This window comes from Anomaloglossus baeobatrachus, chromosome 8 (genome assembly GCF_048569485.1).
Source record: "Anomaloglossus baeobatrachus isolate aAnoBae1 chromosome 8, aAnoBae1.hap1, whole genome shotgun sequence".
Taxonomy (NCBI): domain Eukaryota; kingdom Metazoa; phylum Chordata; class Amphibia; order Anura; family Aromobatidae; genus Anomaloglossus; species Anomaloglossus baeobatrachus.
Genome location: NC_134360.1, coordinates 117,930,853 through 117,952,545, shown reverse-complemented (window position 1 = coordinate 117,952,545; position 21,693 = coordinate 117,930,853). Strand labels below are relative to the sequence as shown.

Sequence of the window (21,693 nt, the reverse complement as noted above, 5' to 3'; positions counted from 1 at the left end):
GATGTAATGCTGTGTTCTAAGGATTGTTCTTTTTGATTGTGCTGAACTTTGGTTGCTGCTAAAATCAATAAAATTGTTTGAATATAAAAAAATAAACTCTATCCAGCAGGGCAAGGGCTAATCCCTAACTGGTAGGAAACCTTGAAGAGACTTTGCGGACACCGTGTGGCCACCTACTATAATTACACCGAACTCACAAAAAGAAATGCCTATAATGTGTAAAGCTACATAGTGTCTAAACAGTATAACTACATCCAGTGACAACGCTATCTGTCTACACAGATAATCTGTGGCCAAATCAGCCTATCGTTGCCAGATCTAACTGCAATTCCTGGTGCAATTTAAAATCTGTCTAGTTGGTTGATAAATATCGGACACATAGTATAGCATCACTGATAGGGTTTTAGGATACTATAATTAATCCCTGGCATAACTCAAATGCCCATACACCGATACATACGCCGTGAGACTTTAAGACTTCCGGTTCAGGTGCCGGCCATGTGAACCATATCTATTCTAGACCCTCTCCTCCCGTGTACAAGCAAACACACCATAATTCCCGATCTCTCTATCCACTGGGGGCATGCATAGTGACAAAAGGTAATAGGGAATCATCAATCCTTGGTCACCTTCATATATGGACTGCTATATCCTCCGTAGTAGAAAAAAGCAAACAGTTTCATCTAGCTCAGTGTTTTCTTCGGCGCTCCATTGGGAGACCCAGACGATTGGGTGTATAGCTACTGCCTCCGGAGGCCACACAAAGCATTACACTAAAAAGTGTAAGGCCCCTCCCCGTCTGGCTATACACCCCCCGTGGGATCACGGGCTGCTCAGTTTTCAAGCTTTGTGCGAAGGAGGTCAGACATCCACGCATAGCTCCACTGTTTTAGTCAGCAGTAGCTACTGACTATATCGGATGGAAGAAAAGAGGGCCCATATAGGGCTCCCAGCATGCTCCCTTCTCACCCCATTCCTTTTGGCGGTGTTTGTTAAGGTTGAGGTACCCATTGTGGGTACGGAGGCTGGAGCCCACATGCTGCTTTCCTTCCCCATCCCCCTGAGGGGCTCTGAGGAAGTGGGATCTTACCGGCCCCCAAGCCCTGGGGCCGGGCTCCATCCACAGACCCATAGAACCTGCTGGATACGGAGCTGGGTACCGTTCAGGGACAAGGCCCTGCAACATTCAGGTACTCTGTGTCCCCGTTCAGACAGGCACAGGCACACTCCAGACTTGCTGGGTGTGCTAGTGCGCCGGGGACAGTAGCGCTGGGGTCGTGTCACTGCAGCTTAACTGAGTGACTTTATGGTTGGGAACTACCGCGCCGACCGCCCCTAGAGCGGCGGCGCGGCTGAGACTTGTGGTGCGCCGGGGACTTAGCGCCGACCGTGCTTTTACGACGGCGGCGCTTATAAATTTAGTCCCCGGCTTTTGCGGCATAGCTCCGCTTCGTTCCCACCCCCACCCTGTCAATCAGGGAAGGGGAGAGACGCTGTGCAATAGGCAGCGCCGAGGGCTGGAGCCTTATTTACATGCTCCAGCCCTCTCACTGGGCACAGTGGGACGCATGTTTCCCGCACTTTGTCTGTATACGCCCAGGGCCCGCCCCTCTCCACAGGACGCCGGCAGCCATTCCTACATGCAGTCTGGCTGGAGAACGGACACAGGCTCTGGGAGACCCAGACAAGGGATTTTGGCGACCACACACCTGCTTTTCAGCGGGCGGTAAGCGGCACATATGTGCTGGCCCCACTAGTGCCACAGTGTTGTTATTGGTGTACTTTTACTGTGCCATATATATATATATATACATATTGCACTGCGGTCGCTTCTTGGCTTATACCCTATACTGCTCTAAGGAGACAACAACATGTCATCCGCAAAACGCAAGGGTGCCAAGGCACGGGCTGTATACGAGGCGTGTACCGCATGTGGGGCTGATCTACCGGCAGGTTCCAAGGACCCCCATTGTGTGCAATGTTCGATCCCTGTGCCGCTTCGGCAGCCGGAGTCTATGATAGTAGTGACCCAGGCAGAGACACCGGTGAACCCTGCCCCGGTGACGGGGACAGAGTTTGCAGTTTTCGCTGATAAGATGTCTGTGACTATGACAAAGATACTGGAAACCTTGCAGTCCAGGCCAGTTACCCAGACCATGGACACTACTGAGTCAATGCTCCCTGGTCCCCCTCAGTTGGAACTTATCCGTGCTCCAAGGGGGTCCCTGGCATCACAGGCTGATGGCTCTGACTCGGATGACAGTCCCAGGCAGCCTAAGCGAGCTCGCTGGGAGAGACCCTCCACGTCATCACGCTGGTCAGGGTCTCAGCGAGAAGAGTCTCTGTATGATGAGACAGAGGGGGGTGATCAGGAGTCCAATCCTGAGACCGCACTCAATCTGGATACGCCTGATGGTGACGCCATGGTAAATGACCTTATAGCGGCCATCAATAGGCTGTTGGATATTTCTCCCCTAGCCCCTTCAGCAGAGGAGGCAGCTGCACAGCAGGAGAAGTTCCATTTCAGATATCCAAAGCGTAAATTGAGTACTTTTCTGGACCACTCTGACTTCAGAGAATCAGTGCAGAAACACCATACTTATCCAGACAAGCGTTTCTCCAAACGTCTTAAGGATACACGTTATCCCTTTCCCCCTGACGTGGTCAAACGCTGGACCCAGTGTCCAAAGGTGGATCCCCCAATCTCCAGGCTTGCGGCTAGATCCATAGTTGCAGTGGAAGATGGGGCTTCACTTAAAGATCCCAATGACAGACAGATGGACCTTTGGTTGAAATCTGTCTATGAAGCTATCGGCGCGTCGTTTGCTCCTGCATTCGCGGCCGTGTGGGCACTCCAAGCTATTTCAGCTGGTCTGGCACAGGTGGACTCTATCTTACGTCCAGCAGTGCCGCAAGTGGCGTCCTTGACGACGCAAATGTCTGCGTTTGCGACCTACGCTATCAATGCAGTCCTGGACTCTACGAGCCGGACCTCAATGGCGTCCGCCAACTCTGTAGTTTTGCGCAGAGCCTTGTGGTTAAAGGAATGGAAAGCAGATTCTGCTTCCAAAAAATGTTTAACCAGCTTGCCATTATCTGGAGACAGACTGTTTGGTGAGCAATTGGCTGAGATCATTAAACAGTCCAGGCCTTACCCCAGCCCAGATCAAGCAAACCTCAACAGAGGAGGGGACAGTCGAGGTTTCGGTCCTTTCGAGGCTCGGGCAGGGCCCAATTCTCCTCGTCCAAAGGGACTCAGAAGGACCAAAGGAACTCAGATTCCTGGCGGGCTCAATCACGCCAAAGAAAGCAACCGGAGGAACCGCTTCTAAGGCGGCTGCCTCATGACTTTCGGCCTCCTCTCTCCGCATCCTCGGTCGGGGGCAGGCTCTCCCGCTTTTGCGACATTTGGCTGCCACAGGTCAAGGACCGGTGGGTAACAGACATTTTGTCTCACGGGTACAGGATAGAGTTCAGTTCTCGTCCTCCGCCTCGGTTCTTCAGAACTTCCCCACTTCCCGACCGAGCAGATGCCATTCTGCAGGCGGTGGGCTCACTAAGAGCAGAAGGAGTGGTGGTCCCTGTTCCTCTTCAGGAACAAGGGCAAGGTTTTTACTCCAATCTCTTTGTGGTGCCAAAAAAGGACGGCTCTTTCCGTCCTGTTCTGGACCTAAAACTGCTCAACAAGCATGTGAAAACCAGGCGGTTCCGGATGGAATCCCTCCGCTCCGTCATTGCCTCAATGTCCCAAGGAGATTTCCTAGCATCAATAGACATCAAAGATGCTTATCTCCACGTGCCGATTGCTCCAGAGCACCAGCGTTTTCTACGCTTCGTGATAGGAGACGACCATCTTCAGTTCGTAGCTCTGCCATTTGGTCTGGCGACAGCCCCACGGGTTTTCACCAAGGTCATGGCGGCACTGGTAGCAGTCTTGCACTCTCAGGGACACTCGGTGATCCCGTACTTAGACGATCTTCTGGTCAAGGCACCTTCTCAAGAGGCATGCCAACTCAGCCTGACTGTTGCGCTGGAGACTCTCCAGACTTTCGGGTGGATCATCAACTTTTCAAAGTCAAATCTGTCACCGACCCAATCACTAACGTATCTTGGCATGGAGTTTCATACTCTCTCAGCGATAGTGAAGCTTCCGCTGGACAAGCAGCGTTCACTACAGACAGGGGTGCAGTCTCTCCTTCACGGTCAGTCGCACTCCTTAAGACGCCTCATGCACTTCCTAGGGAAGATGGTGGCGGCAATGGAGGCAGTCCCGTTTGCACAGTTTCATCTGCGCCCACTTCAATGGGACATTCTCCGCCAATGGGACGGGAAGTCAACGTCCCTGGACAGGAAAGTCTCTCTTTCCCAGTCGGCCAAGGATTCCCTGCAGTGGTGGCTTCTTCCCACCTCATTATCACAGGGAAGGTCCTTCCTACCCCCATCCTGGGCAGTGGTCACGACAGACGCGAGCCTGTCAGGGTGGGGAGCAGTTTTTCTCCACCACAGAGCTCAGGGTACGTGGACTCAGCAGGAGTCCACCCTTCAGATCAATGTTCTGGAAATCAGGGCAGTGTATCTTGCCCTACTAGCCTTCCAGCAGTGGCTGGAAGGAAAGCAGATCCGAATTCAGTCGGACAATTCCACAGCGGTGGCATACATCAACCACCAAAGAGGGACACGCAGTCGGCAAGCCTTCCAGGAAGTCCGGCGGATTCTGATGTGGGTGGAGGACAGAGCATCCACCATATCCGCAGTTCACATCCCGGGCGTAGAAAACTGGGAAGCAGACTTCCTCAGTCGCCAGGGCATGGACGCAGGGGAATGGTCCCTTCACCCGGACGTGTTTCAGGAAATCTGTCGCCGCTGGGGGGTGCCGGACGTCGACCTAATGGCGTCTCGGCACAACAACAAAGTTCCGGCCTTCATGGCGCGGTCTCGCGATCAAAGAGCTCTAGCGGCAGACGCCCTAGTGCAAGATTGGTCGCAGTTCCGGCTCCCTTATGTGTTTCCACCTCTGGCACTCTTGCCCAGAGTGCTACGCAAGATAAGATCCGATTGCAGCCGCGTCATACTCGTCGCCCCAGACTGGCCGAGGAGGTCGTGGTACCCGGATCTGTGGCATCTCACGGTCGGCCGACCGTGGGCACTACCAGACCGGCCAGACCTACTGTCCCAAGGGCCGTTTTTCCATCTGAATTCTGCGGCCCTGAACCTGACTGTGTGGCCATTGAGTCCTGGATCCTAGCGTCTTCAGGATTATCTCAAGGGGTTGTTGCCACCATGAGACAGGCTAGGAAGCCCACGTCTGCTAAGATCTACCACAGAACGTGGAAGATATTCTTATCCTGGTGCTCGGCTCAGGGAGTGTCTCCCTGGCCATTTGCATTGCCTACTTTTCTTTCTTTCCTGCAATCTGGGTTAGAAAAGGGCTTGTCGCTCGGCTCCCTGAAAGGGCAAGTCTCGGCGCTATCCGTGTTTTTTCAGAAGCGTCTAGCACAACTTCCTAAGGTGCGCACGTTCCTGCAGGGGGTTTGTCATATCGCTCCCCCGTACAAGCGGCCGTTAGATCCATGGGATCTCAACAGGGTACTAGTTGCTCTCCAGAAGCCGCCCTTCGAGCCTCTGAGGGATGTTTCACTTTCTCGACTATCACAGAAAGTGGCCTTTCTGGTAGCGATCACGTCTCTTCGGAGAGTGTCTGAGCTAGCAGCGCTGTCATCTAAGGCTCCCTTCCTGGTATTCCACCAGGACAAGGTAGTGCTGCGCCCCATTCAGGAGTTTCTCCCTAAGGTGGTATCCTCGTTTCATCTTAATCAGGATATCTTCTTACCATCCTTTTGTCCTCATCCGGTTCATCGGTATGAAAAGGATTTACATTTGTTGGATCTGGTGAGAGCACTCAGAATCTACATTTCCCGCACGGCGCCTCTGCGCCGCTCGGATGCACTCTTTGTCCTTGTCGCTGGTAAGCGCAAAGGGTCGCAGGCTTCCAAATCCACCCTGGCTCGATGGATCAAAGAACCAATTCTTGAAGCCTACCGTTCTGCTGGGCTTCCGGTTCCATCAGGGCTGAAGGCCCATTCTACCAGAGCCGTGGGTGCGTCCTGGGCATTACGACACCAGGCCACGGCTCAACAGGTGTGCCAGGCAGCTACCTGGTCGAGTTTGCACACTTTCACCAAACATTATCAGGTGCATACCTATGCTTCGGCGGACGCCAGCCTAGGTAGAAGAGTCCTGCAGGCGGCAGTTGCCTCCCCGTAGGGGAGGGCTGTATTTGCAGCTCTAACATGAGGTATTTCTTTACCCACCCAGGGACTGCTTTTGGATGTCCCAATCGTCTGGGTCTCCCAATGGAGCGCCGAAGAAGAAGGGAATTTTGTTACTTACCGTAAATTCCTTTTCTTCTAGCTCCTATTGGGAGACCCAGCACCCGCCCTGTTTCCGTCGGGATTTTTGGTTTTTTCGGGTACACATGTTGTTCATGTTGAACGGTTTTCAGTTCTCCGATGTTACTTCGGAGTGAATTTGCTTAAACCAGTTATTGGCTTTCCTCCTTCTTGCTTTAGCACTAAAACTGAGCAGCCCGTGATCCCACGGGGGGTGTATAGCCAGAAGGGGAGGGGCCTTACACTTTTTAGTGTAATGCTTTGTGTGGCCTCCGGAGGCAGTAGCTATACACCCAATCGTCTGGGTCTCCCAATAGGAGCTAGAAGAAAAGGAATTTACGGTAAGTAACAAAATTCCCTTCTTTTACAACTCCAGTCCTCAAGACCCACCAATAGATCATGTTTTCAGGTTATCCTCAATATAAAACAGTGAATACAATTACAGCTTACAATTCTAATACAACACAGCACCCTTCATTGCCTCTCTTCGTCTAGCATTGGCAATATTTTGTGGTCAGACCACGCCCCAATATACTGCTTCTTCAAGGGTGCATTCCTTTTCCAAATCATCAAACCCCTGACAGTTGAACGAGTCATTACTGCTTAGTCCAACATGTACAGCAGAGATTAGTAATTCTATCTCCAATTTTCTCTTAGATCACACAGACGACGACACTGACCTCAGTACAAAATGAAAAGGTTTAAAGTGCATGCTTCGGGGAGTGTTTATCAAGAATGGAGCCAGACTGAAGAAAGAGAGGGCCCAAGGACTCTTGTAAGCTCTCCAAACAATGAGCCAACTGGAGATGACACATAAAAATGCCCTCTCCACTGAAACTCTTAGGAGCCTGCTGAATGCCAGAATGGAGGTTAAACAATTGCTATATGCATCTTTTAAGCGTCTCCTGCAGGTAGGCCATAGCAGGTTCTACGAGTTTGAGAACAAACTGGGCAAAATGCTGGCTAGAACATTGAAAGCCAGAGTCACTCAAAACCATGTTCTCTGTATAAAAAACTCACAGGATGTTATGGTAAAAACCAACCCATAAATTCTGCATTCATTTAAAAAAAAAAATACTATGCCAGACTATGCAACCTGCCCTCCTTGTTGGCTCCATCCCTTGATCTACCCTCTCAATTTCAACCTTTGGACACGGAGGCTGTCGCGGAGTTGGAGGCCCCCTTCTCAATGCAGGAATTAGCTAAGGTAATTAGCGATCTCCCAGGTAACAGGTAACAAAAGTCCTGGCCAAGATGGCCTTACTTCCAAATTTTACAAATCCTTTGCGGAACAGTTGTCCCTGATGGCATTGGCAGCCTTCAACTCTGTGACCGAGTCCTCCCCCTTCCCTCACCACTACACCACTGCATTTATCTCGGTGATCCCTAAACCGGGGAAGGATCCAAAATCGTGCACAAGTTATCAGCCAATCTCTCTACTAAAATTGACCTCAAGATATATGCCAAGATGCTGTCAAAGATACTCAACACCATTTTAAATAAATTAATTCACCCGAACCAGGCTGAGTTTGTTCTTGAAAGAGAGGCCAGTAACAATACCATCAAAACAACTGACATTATTCACTAATACCAACAAGATTCTGTTGATGGTATTGTCGTTGGACACCAAGAAGGCCTATGATACGATTTCGTGGTCTTTTATCCAACAAACTCTGAGTAATAGTGGCCTGGGTCCCTGGTTCTCGTATAAAGTAGTTGCCCCCTATCACTCCCCTTCAGCAAAAATTTAAGTTAATGGCACGCTGTCTGAACCCTTTACCCTTGGCAATGGTACGTGTCATAGTTGTCCACTATCCCCCCTCTTCTATGTGTTAGTGATCGGACATTGTCACATTCCCACCATAGTCGACTTCTGCGACTACTGCTTCAATCACCAGGCAGCGCCGTGTTCCCGCTGTGGATAGTGCTGGTGATAGGACAGGAGTCGGTGCCAGTGGCTCTGGTGGGCACAGGCTCCACTCATCCACTAATCTGGGTTTCCCTGGGATCTACAGTACCACTGGCTGACTGTAGATGGTGTGTGTCTTCCAGCTGAAGTTACCACCATTCAGCTACAGCCAATGGGAAGACACCACACCCTTCTTATTCCACTTCCTGTCTGCTGCTTACTGCCAGAGATAGGTCTGAATTCCTGCTTCCTGGTTCCCACTCTGTTCTGTATAGTGATCCCTGTGTTTTCATCTCTGTCTATTATCTGACTACCCTCCTGCTTGCTGTTTTTGTACCTTGCTACCAGATCCAGATTTGACCTCTGCCTGGTTTCCTGATTACGTCGTTGTCTGTCTGATTTTGTCCATATTCTGTATTTCCTGGTTTGACCCTGCCTGACTACTACTCTCATCAGACTGCAGCCTACCACAGGTAATGATCTCCAGGGCCCTGTGTAATTCAAAATCCCTGTATAGGGGTTAAAGGGTTTCAGGGTTCTCGGGGTCCTGCTTTGTGAGTGGCTATCCTCTAGTCTGTCCATTACAGCCAGTCTGAGTCTGTGACTGCAGGCAAACATTACAGACATTTTTTACATGCACTCCACGAGGATCTGGATGTTAGGGTGACGGGGGTGGAATATAAATGCTCAGCCATCGCTTGTGATTTACCGTTATACGTTACAAACCCACTGGCCTCCCTGTTGCCTCTAATGTCCATTATAGGGCGGTTTGGAGATTGGTCCAACTTCAAGCTAAACTTGGACAAATCTGAGGCACTTGGCATATCCCTTTCTCCACAGGTAATCCAGTCCCTGAAACCTGAATATCCTTTCCAATGGCCCCCGGTGGGGCTATAGGCTACTTGGGAACCCTTATCGTTTCAGACCATTCTAGACTTTTTCTGCTGAATTTTCACCCTTCGCTTACCAGACTGGAGGGGTATTTGGCATCTTGGGATAGAACAGAATTTTCTTGGTTTGGTAGAATAAGCATCCTTAAAATAATGGTTATTCCCAGGCTGCTATATCTCCTTCAGACTATCCGGTTATACATTCTCTCCCCCTTCTGGACTAAAATTTAGCATGCTTTTGGGAGCTTCGTATGGGTCTCTAAGAGATCTAGACTCCGGTACGACGTTCTCACTCGACCCAAATCAGCTGGGGGTTAGACTTCCAGATTGTAAACATTATTTTGCCATCGCACACACGAGAGTAGTAAATTTGCACATATATTGTCACTCTTCTAAATTGTGGGTCCGCTTACCTTAGGACGCATGTCCCCTTTCAGTAGCCACGACCCCCTGGACCTGGCCTTCCCTATCCTAGGAAAATATTCACATGTCCTACTCTGTTAAGGAAACATTGAAAATTATACATATCCCCGTCTGTTAGAGGAGTTTTAATAGACCCCAATAGATCTTTCCATTCAATTGTAGAGTTTCCACAATTCCCCACGTTCATTTTTACAGTTCCAGGAGAGCTCATCTTCGCATGCACCATGTCGCTCCTAAGGGTACCCTCGTCCCCTACAGTCTATCTTAGGGTACCACCCTGCCTTGGCTCACCATGCTTTCGAGTATGTGCAACTTCAGCACTTTTTCTCCAGGCTCACAAATAGGATGCCCCCGCTCAGGATTTGAAGATTTACGCACCACCTCCTCTAAGCCGGCCATTTCTATATCTGTCTGCTATGGTTTATTGACTGCAGATGGACGGAAATCACCCCCCCTCTTCTGCAAATCCTGGGAACTCGAACTCCATACTACTTTTACACAAGAGCAATGGGAAAAGTAATTCTTCTTGTCCCACAAATCCGTAATAGCGACAAAATCCCAAGAGATGAGTTTCAAAATTGTCTCTAGATGGTATCTAGTTCCCGCGGCTTTGCATAGGTGGTTCCCTGGGGTTTCCAGTCTTTCCTGGTGCTGTGGACTGTAGGAAGGCACATAGTCTCATATTTGGTGGTCTTGCCTGATCCTGAGAGCTTTCTGGCAGGGGTTACAACGAGTAGTAAAAGAAATCACGGAGGTGGTGCTTTTGTTTATGCAGTAATAATGATCCAAATTCCAGCGAACAAATACCAGGACTCAATAGTTGTTTTTATAAAAAACTTCCTTTTGTAAAGTAGTTTTATTTGAAACAAAGTAGTTAAAAATCAATCCACACATTGGGCAAAGAACAAGTGTCGGATAGGGGTAGTAGTCTCCAGAACTATGCGTTTCGGCGTGGATGCGACTTCTACATGGTCCTCAAACAAAAAGACTTTTTGCCAAACATTAAAAAGGGAAATAGGAGGGTGGGGTAAAAACAAACATGAGACACCCTAATTAACTCAATGACATAACCTTCCAAAGAGGTATATATTGGACTCTTTTTTTTTTTTTTGTATAAATGTATAGAGGGTCAATTAGTATAAATACTAAAGGTAGGAAGATAAATAATCCACAGCACAGATGAAAATGGAAAATCTCTACAAAAATATCACTTATCTATTATCATACAAATTATTTGGTCAGAATGAGTGCAAAAGGAAACATGCAAATAGGGTCAGAAAAAAACATCTGTAGAGATGCCCCATAACTAGGTTAAACATGTAACAATACAATGGAAAATCAATAAGCATGATATAAAAATATACCAACCCATTGAACACCGGAAAAACCCGATCCGCAAATATAGTAATATATCAGACAGGATCACATGAATCTCTACACAAATATCATTTTTATCCATGCACTTTCATGAAATCAAAAAAGTTTTTTTTGGTAGGAAAAGTGCAAAAGGAAACGTGCAAATATTGTCAGGAAAAACTTTCTGTAAAGATGAAAAAGGAGACCTACAAATGGTGTAAAAAAAAAAACGTTCAGAAAAAAACTCCTGCAAAAATGCCCAATGACTGGGTTAGACATGTCAAAATCCAATGAAAAATAAATAAGCATGATATAAAAAAATATACCAACCAATTGAACACCAGAAAAAAAAAAAAGTCCTCCGAAAACATGATGATGTATCAGACAGGATCACATGAATCTAATAGCAGGTTATGAGGTCCTGTCTTTTGTTCAGACCCATAGGTATACGGCTATTCAAAGTGAAAATCCAAAAACTTTCTCTATTCAGGAGTTTACGTTATAAATAAATGTTTGCGGATGAGTCTCTTCAGGGGTCCAGTGGTACAACCTATGTGTTGAACTTGACATTCGGAGCATTCTATTGAGTAGATAACATAACTCGTACTACAATTGGGTCATTCCACATCAAGTGGACCAGTTTTAAAAATCGTCCCCACTTGACCTTCTCCGATTTTACTGAAAATTTATAAGAATGTACATGTATGTTTGAAAAGAGGTTATGTAAATTTTTAGGGCCAGATCTCAAATACATTGGGCACTGTTGACCTTTCACTGGAGGTCCCACCAAGCCTGCGGCTTCAACTAAGAGGATTTTGCAAACTTTGGCATATAGCCATTAGAGTTCTATACTGGCTATGATGCTGAAATTTGGCATACTAGCTCAACTTTTGATGCTAAACACGATAAAATTATTACCAGCTATGACAAAACAATATTTCGGCCGCAATTTTGTGTCAAAGTAGCTTTGATTAGTAGGTGTAGTACTAATCCAGAGGTTTTTAAAACCGAGAAAACAAAAACATGTAAAAGATTGGCCAGAAGAGGTTACCCAGCATGGTGTCTGAACAGGGCTGACCGCGTTGTCGGGGCCATGGACCGTAACCTCTTACTGACTAATAAAAATAAAAATTTTGATAGAATGAACTCGGTAATCACCCTTTCTACACAATTCAGCAAATAATTTTACGAAATCAAAAATATTGTGCTGAAATATATTCCTATTTTGAATCAGAACAGCATAAGGAGGGACAGGGCCGTACAGCTAAAATAGAAAAAAAAGATAATTTTACCAAGTGAGGGTGCAAAGCCTACAAAAACATTGTATAAAAGAGAAAAAGAGTAGGCAAGGAGCACTCAACTCACTAAATAATAATCAGTGTAATAACGTTTATTATATGCATAAGGTGCAAAACAGTATAAAAACAATTAAAAACAAGGACACCTGTCCCATGGACTCAGTGAAAAGGCGCAATGCACTAAACACAATCAGACAAGAGGCAAAAGTATTATCCCAAGGACCTACAATAAAGTGCTAATGCAAACAGATATGGCCATAGGGTACCGAATCAATACATAATGTCAAGACATGGAACACAGGGAATGTGAGATGAAATAAAACCCTGAAAATATTCCTGCTTGGAGATAGCGCACCACCATGTAAAACCCAAACAGGTCCAAAGGGATATCACCTAAGTCAGAACAAGGTAAGAGCCATGGGATGTGTCAGAAGAGAGGTACCAGCCCGACGCGTGTCGCTCAGAAGAGCTTCATCAGGGGAGGTAATGAGGTTTAGAGAGAAAAAACACACATATAAATGCATAAACAAATCAAAATAATTAAGTACCGGTGTGAGAGCGCACCTGGTTGTGCCTTCAGCATCTGAGCATGGAGGACGACAGGAAGTAAGCCAGTGTGTTATCAACAAAGGCTTCCCCCTGGAACTGTCAGTGATAACAAAGGTACCGCGCATAAATGCAGAGCGCAAGTAAATGTGCAACCGCAAAAGGCTTCCCATATAGCGTAATAGACGTAAATGCGCATGCGCAGTAGAAGCTACACGTAAACAAATATAAAGCTGCGCAGACACTCGCGATAATTACAGCAAGCCCAGTGGAGGCTGGGCAGTAGGCAATTACAACGCTGCACAGACGCTCACAGTCATCATGGCATGGATATTCAAAAAAATGGCAAGTTTGAATAAAGCGGAGAGTTCCACAAGGGAGCGGTGATTATTACTATGGCGCAAAAATAAAGTACCACTGAATAAAGATGGATGACAATAATGTCCATATGTGCTTACATGATAGAGGTAAATAGGTAATACATGACAGGGTAAATAGCAAATCAGGGCAATAGGGTATACAATCAGTGTACAGATTGATATCTAGAGGGTAATACTCTCCACATGAACAAAACGGTACAGCCACAGCAAAAATCACAAATGACAAGCATACACAAAATCCAAAAAAAATCTTATTGAGCAGTAGGGACAGGTGCCATATCAATGATAACATTTAGGTATATTAACATGGAGTAACCACATTGCATCGCTATAGCTCTGTGAGTTATAAACAATCAACAAGTAGCAACAGTATATAGCAAGGATGACAAAAAAAAAAAGAAAGAAGGAGGGAAGCTGATTGATAGATGTAATGACCGTGAGGCCCAGATATCAATGTGGGAAACAGAATGAAGTACATTACAAAGTTATTACAGATCAAAGGTTCCAATCACATTGAGCAAGGAAGTAACACACGTTAAAAAACATGCCAAGGGGACAAGATGGATCCATAAATCCTTAATAGATGAGATCCTAGCAAAGCCCTCATATTGCTCCCATAAACTGAGAGAAAGAGGTATCCAAATAAACGTCCCAAGAAGTGGACGATGGGATGGTCCAGAAGAAGCAGGCTGTGTCCATAGTTGGTTGATCCAGATGTGAAAAAGGCGATCACGAAGAACAGCAAAGCGGAGGCACCTCACAGGGACAAGAGGGGAGGTCCAAGAAGGGAAGGAGGAAAAAATGGCCAGTAGACACCAGAGCTATAAATCAAATATGAAAATACGTTAGGCAGAGCATAAAGAAAACAACAATGGCAACGAAGAACCGAGGGAAGGGGTGAACGTCCAAAATCTACCCCAGGAAGCCAGTGAAGAGCAGTTCCTCATTAAGGCCTGCCGGGGAGACAGAGTTAAGACACCAAATCCAACGGGATTCCAGTTGTAGAAGTCGTTTAGTAGGATCCCCACCCCTAATATTGAGCTTGAGGCGTTCCAGGCCCACTACTCGTAGACCCCTCGGGTTACCCCCATGGTGTGACAAAAAGTGTGATGCTACTGAGGTCAATTTCTTACCTTTGCGCAAGTCACCGGCCGCCAAGTTGATGCTTGAGACATGTCTCTGGATTCTCCTCCTAAGCTCTTGAGTGGTTTCTCCTACGTAAAGCCTGTTACAAGGGCAAATGATCACATAGATAACGCAGGAGGTTTTACAATTGATGAAATCTTTTATTTTGTGTTGACTACCAGCCGTGGGGTGTGCAAAGGCGTCCCGCACAGGTCGCATATAAGGACACACATTGCAATCCCCACAGGGGTAGGAGCCAACAAAAGTAAAGCCATGTCCCAGCCGATGGGTAGGCCTGACAAAATGACTACTAACCAACTTGTCGCCGAGACTCGGGGCCCTCTTGGCTGTTATCAGGGGTCTTTCTCCAATTAAGTCAGATATTTTTGGATCAATCTTGAGAATCCTCCAGTGGTCAGATATTATTCTGCCAAAGTTGTCCCACTGGTTGTGAAAGTTGGTAGTTAGTCGTAATTGGTGATCCTCTGGTCGCATTTTCCATTCAAGAAGAAATTCCTGAGGCTGCGTACTAGCCCGTTTCAGGGCCCTAGATAAAGGCTTCTTGGGGTAACCCCGTTGGGTAAACCACATGGTGTGATCCTCCGCTTGTATCCAAAAATTGCTGTCATCCGTGCAATTCCTCCTGGCCCTTAAGTATTGACCGACGGGTATTCCTAATTTGAGATGGCGAGGATGAAAACTAGTGAACTGCAAGAGTCTGTTAGTAGCAGTGGGCTTACGGTACAAATCGGTATGAAGATGACCATCCACCACAGATAGTGACAGATCCAAGAAGGTACCACCTGTAGGCGAAATACAAGACGTGAGAAAAATGTTCAGAGAGTTGTGATTCAAGGAAGTGATGAAATCTCTACAGTCCACTTCAGACCCTCTCCAAAGGAACATCACGTCATAAATAAACCTGAACCAGCCAAGGACGTGTGTGGTAAAGGAGCCAGATGGATAGACAATCAAGTCCTCCCACCACCCAAGGAAAAGGTTGGCCACCGAAGGTGCACAGCGAGCACCCATTGCCACGCCAGATACCTGTCGGTAAAAAGCCCCATCAAAGGTGAAGTAGTTGTGTGAGAGTACAAATTGCAACAGATCAATAAGGAAAGAGTCATGAAAACCATCTGTCAGCTCCTTCAAATGAAAGAAATGACCCACCGCTTGGAGACAGTCCCGATGAGAAATGTTGGAATATAGGGATTCCACATCACAAGTGACAATCAAAGTACCCTCAGGAAGGGTAATATCCTTGATATTCGTGATAAAGTGAGTGGAATCCCTAATATAAGAAGGAAGGGACTGTACCAAGGGTTGCAGAAAGAACTCCAGATAAGAGCATGCCTTCTCACACAAACTACCCATACCTGAAACGATGGGGCGACCCGGTGGCTGATGCAAATCCTTATGAACTTTGGGCAATAGGTAGAAAGTCACTACAACCGGTTTCGGTACCCAGATGAAGTCCTTTTCCTTCTTAGTTATGATGCTCATGTCCAAAGCTGATTGAAGCAGGCGGTCCATTTTGTTCAGAAAGATAGATGTAGGATCTGAAGGTAGCCTGGAATAGAACTGTGGGTTTAGGAGTTGTCGTTTTGCCTCATTAGTCTACATGTCGACAGGCCAAAGTACGACATTACCCCCTTTGTAGTGGCCCTGTTATTCCCCTTATGTTTCCACCTAAATGCCATCTGATTAGAGAAGTCATTCCTATCTCTGGCAAATTTTCTCTTTTTGCCCTCAACAACATTATGTTCATATTTGTCCAGATCAGTTCCCAAACGTTCCTGAAAGGGACGGACAAGCTTGTCAGCATCAAATCCAGAAAGTTTGGACTCAAGCAGTCTAATATTAGCCTTTGTGCTAGCAAACAAGGTTTTATCGTGCTCAATCAACATAGAGATGAGAATCTTGGAGCATTTACTTGCGCTCTGCATTTATGCGCGGTACCTTTGTTATCACTGACAGTTCCAGGGGGAAGCCTTTGTTGATTACACACTGGCTTACTTCCTGTTGTCCTCCATGCTCAGATGCTGAAGGCACAACCAGGTGCGCTCTCACACCGGTACTTAATTATTTTGATTTGTTTATGCATTTATATGTGTGTTTTTTCTCTCTAAACCTCATTACCTCCCCTGATGAAGCTCTTCTGAGCGACACGCGTCAGGCTGGTATCTCTCTTCTAACACATCCCATGGCTCTTACCTTGTTCTGACTTAGGTGATATCCCTTTGGACCTGTGTGGGTTTTACATGGTGGTGCGCTATCTCCAAGCAGGAATATTTTCAGGGTTTTATTTCATCTCACATTCCCTGTGTTCCATGTCTTGATATTATGTATTGATGCGGTACCCTATGGCCATATCTGTTTGCATTAGCACTTTATTTTAGGTCCTTGGGATAATACTTTTGCCTCTTGTCTGATTGTGTTTAGTGCATTGCGCCTTTTCACCTCCGTCCATGGGACAGGTGTCCTTGTTTTTAATTGTTTTTATACTGTTTTGCACCTTATGCATATAATAAACGTTATTACACTGATTATTATTTAGTGAGTTGAGTGCTCCTTGCCTACTCTTTTTCTCTTTTATACAATGTTTTTGTAGGCTTTGCACCCTCACTTGGTAAAATTATCTTTTTTTTTCTATTTTAGCTGTGCAGCCCTGTCCCTCCTTATGCTGTTCTGGTTTTTGACTTAGGTCATCTCTAGGGCTGGCACGCTTGTGTATTATCACGTCACGTCTATTATTGTTTATTGTTTTTTTATTGTCCGGTTGTGATTGCCTTCTGGTTGTGCGGTTGTGTACATCATGGCCTCCTCTTGAGATGCTCGTGAGGCTTCTTGGCAGAATGAATCGGACAGTATTTTTAGCAGTGCTCAAACGGTTGGGCCTGCTGATGATGATTTTTCTTTGCTTACTAAAGAGCTTACTTCTGCTCAAAAAATGGGCATCAGGCTTTGGTGGAACAGTAGGAGTTTAGAGGAGTACTCCAAGGCAGATATTGTTCCCCGTGGCCTCAGAGTACAGATTTTCCCTGCCTGGGAGGCACAGGGTGAATTTAAAGCAGTTTGGGAGAAGGGCTTGTTACAATACTCCAAGATTCTCATCTCTATGTTGATTGAGCATGATAAAACCTTGTTTGCTAGCACGAAGGCTAATATTAGACTGCTAGAGTCCAAACTTTCTGGATTTGATGCTGACAAGCTTGTCCGTCCCTTTCAGGAACGTTTGGGAACTGATCTGGACAAATATGAACATAATGTTGTTGAGGGCAAAAAGAGAAAATTTGCCAGAGATAGGAATGACTTCTCTAATCAGATGGCATTTAGGTGGAAACATAAGGGGAATAACAGGGCCACTACATCCAGGGTCAACCTCTCTAATGATCAAAGTGGGAACAGCACAAGTGACAGCGATTTTTTAGCGTCAGAAAGCGACGTCGATACCGCACCAGGAGGGGTCAGAAGAAACCCACGAAGACCGGGGGAGGTTACAGGAGCACGGCTTGGAGAGATGCCAACAAGGGGCCATCTCGGTGTTAACATATGAATCCCCTTCCTCTGATGGGGTACCTGATCCAGAAGTAACTGTACCACCAATTTCATCTGGGACCTTACAGGTAATAAATCTCTCCGACCATATTCTTACCATTGAACAACAGAGGGTGCTTGAGAGAGGACTCACTTTTTCACCCACCAACACTGTGGATAAGTTCACTCTCATTAAGGATGTGTATTTATTTTGTAGGAGACTCCTGTTTCGTGCCATCCATAAAAGACCTGCTATGTTTGATTCACTTAATGTCACTGACCGGCAGGTGTTCCAGGATCTCCTGGACTTACTCAATGAATCTGAATCCACCACAGGTAGGCCTTTGTGTCCGCTTAGGAATAAATCGGTTGCCTCACCCCCCCTTTCTATGATTCCGTCTGTCAACCTTTTCTTTGAATTGACGAAAGCGGATATCATGCAGCTCCCTGACAAACTGTGCTTTTTTTTTTTTAAACATCTTTTTATTGAATTTTAACCGAATTTCTTTTACAATCTGCTCTTATACAAAGAGCATTTCATTGATGACATTATAATCAAAACAGTCCCGCCCACCCCTCCCCCGCTCTGCGTGCGACCAGAAGCAACTTAAAATGGTAACTTATGTAATTGGTATGTGTCCATTGAGCAGTTCAAGAAGGTACCAAGAGGTCTGTCCAAACTGAGATTTAAGTCTATCCTTAAGCACTGTAGCCAAGTTAGGTATAAATAAAGACCATGTTTTAAAGAAACGCTTAGTCAGCTTCTCCTTATTCGACAGTGCATCCAGCCAGTCCATTTTGAATATGAACATTAGTTTTGTTTGGATAAACGCTAGAGAGGGTGCTTCAGGATTTACCCAGAGATGTAGGATACTTTTCCTAGTGGCCGAGGCCCAAATAGTTAACATTACCCTGGTACCTCTCGGAAGACTTTGTTGAGCCTCCTCCAACATGTTAAAAATCGCCCACTGTGGTGTCAGAGCAAACTGAATATTGTATGTGTTTTGTAAGACTGAGTGAACGCTTCTCCATACTCCCTGTATCTGAACACAGTCCCATAAGTGGTGAAACAGGTCAGTGTCTCTTATGCCACATTTAGAACAAGAGTATAAGGCATTTGTGTCCATTTTTGATTGAATTTTTGGAGTAATATATGCTCTATGTAGAATCATCAAGGCCATATCTGTGTAGCTACTGGACGACAGAAATTTACGTTGCAACAGCGTGGCTTGTAAAAAATCCTTTACCTCGAACTCTGGCATGTCTACCTTCCATTTTGCTGGACCTGTTGTTTTCCCCTCCCATGTCCAAACTGTACGCAACATTGAATAAACCTGACTAGTCGAGGACGCCTGGCTTCTTGCCCTCCTAAGAAAGTTATCCACACTTCCTCCAAGATCTCCCTTTGGCTTGTCAACAAGATATTTTTGTGCCAAGCTACGCGCCTGAAGAAAAAGAAAAGGCTGACCCACAAAAGCTGGAAATCGGTGTGCCGCCTTCTCGTAAGAAAGCAACGACCAATCAGGCTCCATTAGATCTGCAGCATAAGCACAACCCTGCATTGACAATGTTTCATAAATCCTCGGAGGGCGACCCTGGAGGAATCTCGGATTTCCAATAAAGAGTTGAAATGGGGAACTTGAAGTGTTAATTTTACCAAGTTTCCTCACCTTCATCCACGTTTGTATAGTATGCCATAGTGTTGGATGATCCCTAACCTCACTCGGTATTTCCTCGTTTCCTAAATGCAGCAATGCTGTTAACGAGACATGTGAACATAGCTGTTGTTCCAATTGTACATTGGCAAAGTGAGATACTCCTCGCACCCAGTCCACCACATATCTAAAATTTGCTGCTAGATTATATCTGCCCAGATCTGGAATATTTATGCCCCCTGCCCCTTTTGGTAATTGAAGCTTGATTAAGCTGATCCTAGTACGCCCCTTGTGCCCCCAAATGAATTTTCCAAAGGATGAATTTAGTAGCTTATTATCTGATTTGCGTAGAAGCAACGGGAGAGTCTGAAATAAGAACATTATTTTGGGGAATGCTACCATTTTAATTAAGTGACATCGGCCCGAAAAGGATATTTTCAGATGTTTCCAAGATTGGAGTAGATGTATTAATGAATTTATAAGAGGCTTATAATTAATTTGATATAGTAACAAGGGGTTTGCTGGGAGCTGAATCCCCAAATATTTAATGGACCTGGTACACCACTGGAAGGGAAATAAGTTGTTATCAATTTTACCCGATTTGTACATTGCCAATGCCTCAGTTTTTTGGTAATTTACCCTGAAGCCTGAGGCCTTTCCAAAATTATTCAATGTGTTCATTATCTCTGGAATCGCTTGAGAGGGATTGGCAATAAACAATAAAATATCATCGGCAAAAGCCAAAAGTTTAATTGTTGTCCCACCGACTCTCATGCCCTGAAATATTGCTAAATTATGTAGGGTCCTCAACATTGGGTCCAGAGCCAAATTAAACAATAAAGGTGACAAGGGACACCCCTGCCTTGTTCCCCTCTGTACCTCAAATGGCTCAGAGAATGTATTATTTATAGATAGTCTGGATTTGGGTTCTGTGTATATCATCTTGACTGCTTCGCAAAACCAGGATCCCACCTGGCGGCATGCCAAAAGATTATGTAAATAGGCCCAAGAGACCCTGTCAAAGGCCTTGTCCGCATCAAGGCTAACTACTATATGTTTGGTACATCTATGCTTCCTACTATAAGAGATAGCCCCAATAGCCGTCCTGATGTTATAGGTGATGGATTTCTCGTGCACGAATCCCGTTTGGAAGGGCAGAATAAGATCTGGAATCACTTGTTGTAATCTACCAGCTAGTATTTTAGTAAAGATTTTAAAATCAGAGTTGAGTAATGAGATGGGTCTATCCCTCCACCTGTAGTGGGTCTTTTCCTGGCTTAGGTAATACTATAATGTTTGCCTCATTGAACCTGTCGGGAATTATTCTATCTGTGACTATCTTATTATACACTGCACATAGATGAGGACCGATAGAGGCTCCCAAGATCTTATAATATTCGTTACTAAATCCGTCGGGCCCTGGGCTTTTGGCTAGTTTAAGAGTGCCAATAGTTTTTACTATTTCTGAAATATTTATAGGAGCGTTTAGTACTACTCTTTGTTCCTCTGTCAAGATGGGCGCTACGGTACCATGCATAAAATCAGCTTCCCCGTCAACCTCCCTCGGTTTCGCCTCATACAGCGAGCCAAAGAATGCCCTGAACTCCTCCACTATTTCCTCATCTTTTGTTACCATGGTACCATCTTTCTTTTTAATTTTGTGGATTCTAGTGGTGGTTCTAAAGGGTTTGGTTAAATAAGCTAGTAATTTCCCAGGTTTGTTGCCCCATTTAAAGTATTTATGTTTCTGATAGTCCAGGTTACTAAGTGCCATCTCATGGGCCAAGGTGTCCGCCGCCTCCTTGGCCTCTAAGAAATGTTGTTTTGTCGCATCCATGTTGTTATTTTTAAAATCTTTATATGCCTGCGTGAGAAGTTTTTGTGCTGATATAGTTTGTTCCAGGAGCTTTTTTCTCTTATGGCTGACATATGATATTATCTGACCTCTTACTACTGCCTTGGAGGCAGCCCAATACAAACCAGCGTCCCCACTATGCTCGTGATTATCCTTCTCATAAAAGCTCCAGTAGTTTTGTAAAGAAGCTTTGAAATCCTCAGATTGATATAAATATGAAGGAAACCTCCACCTTCTTTCCCGTAGTATTGTGGTAGATAATAACAAATTAAAAGTAACCGGTGCATGATCCGAAATATAGATGTCTAGGATGTTGGAGGAAAGTAAATG

General features: G+C 45.7%; 1 protein-coding gene across 4 annotated transcripts in view; it reads right to left on the bottom strand.

The window, feature by feature from the left end:
- The window catches only part of FOXRED2 (FAD dependent oxidoreductase domain containing 2), a 422,513-nt gene that overhangs the window by 112,972 nt on the left and 287,848 nt on the right, over positions 1-21,693 (bottom strand). The window lies entirely within an intron of this gene.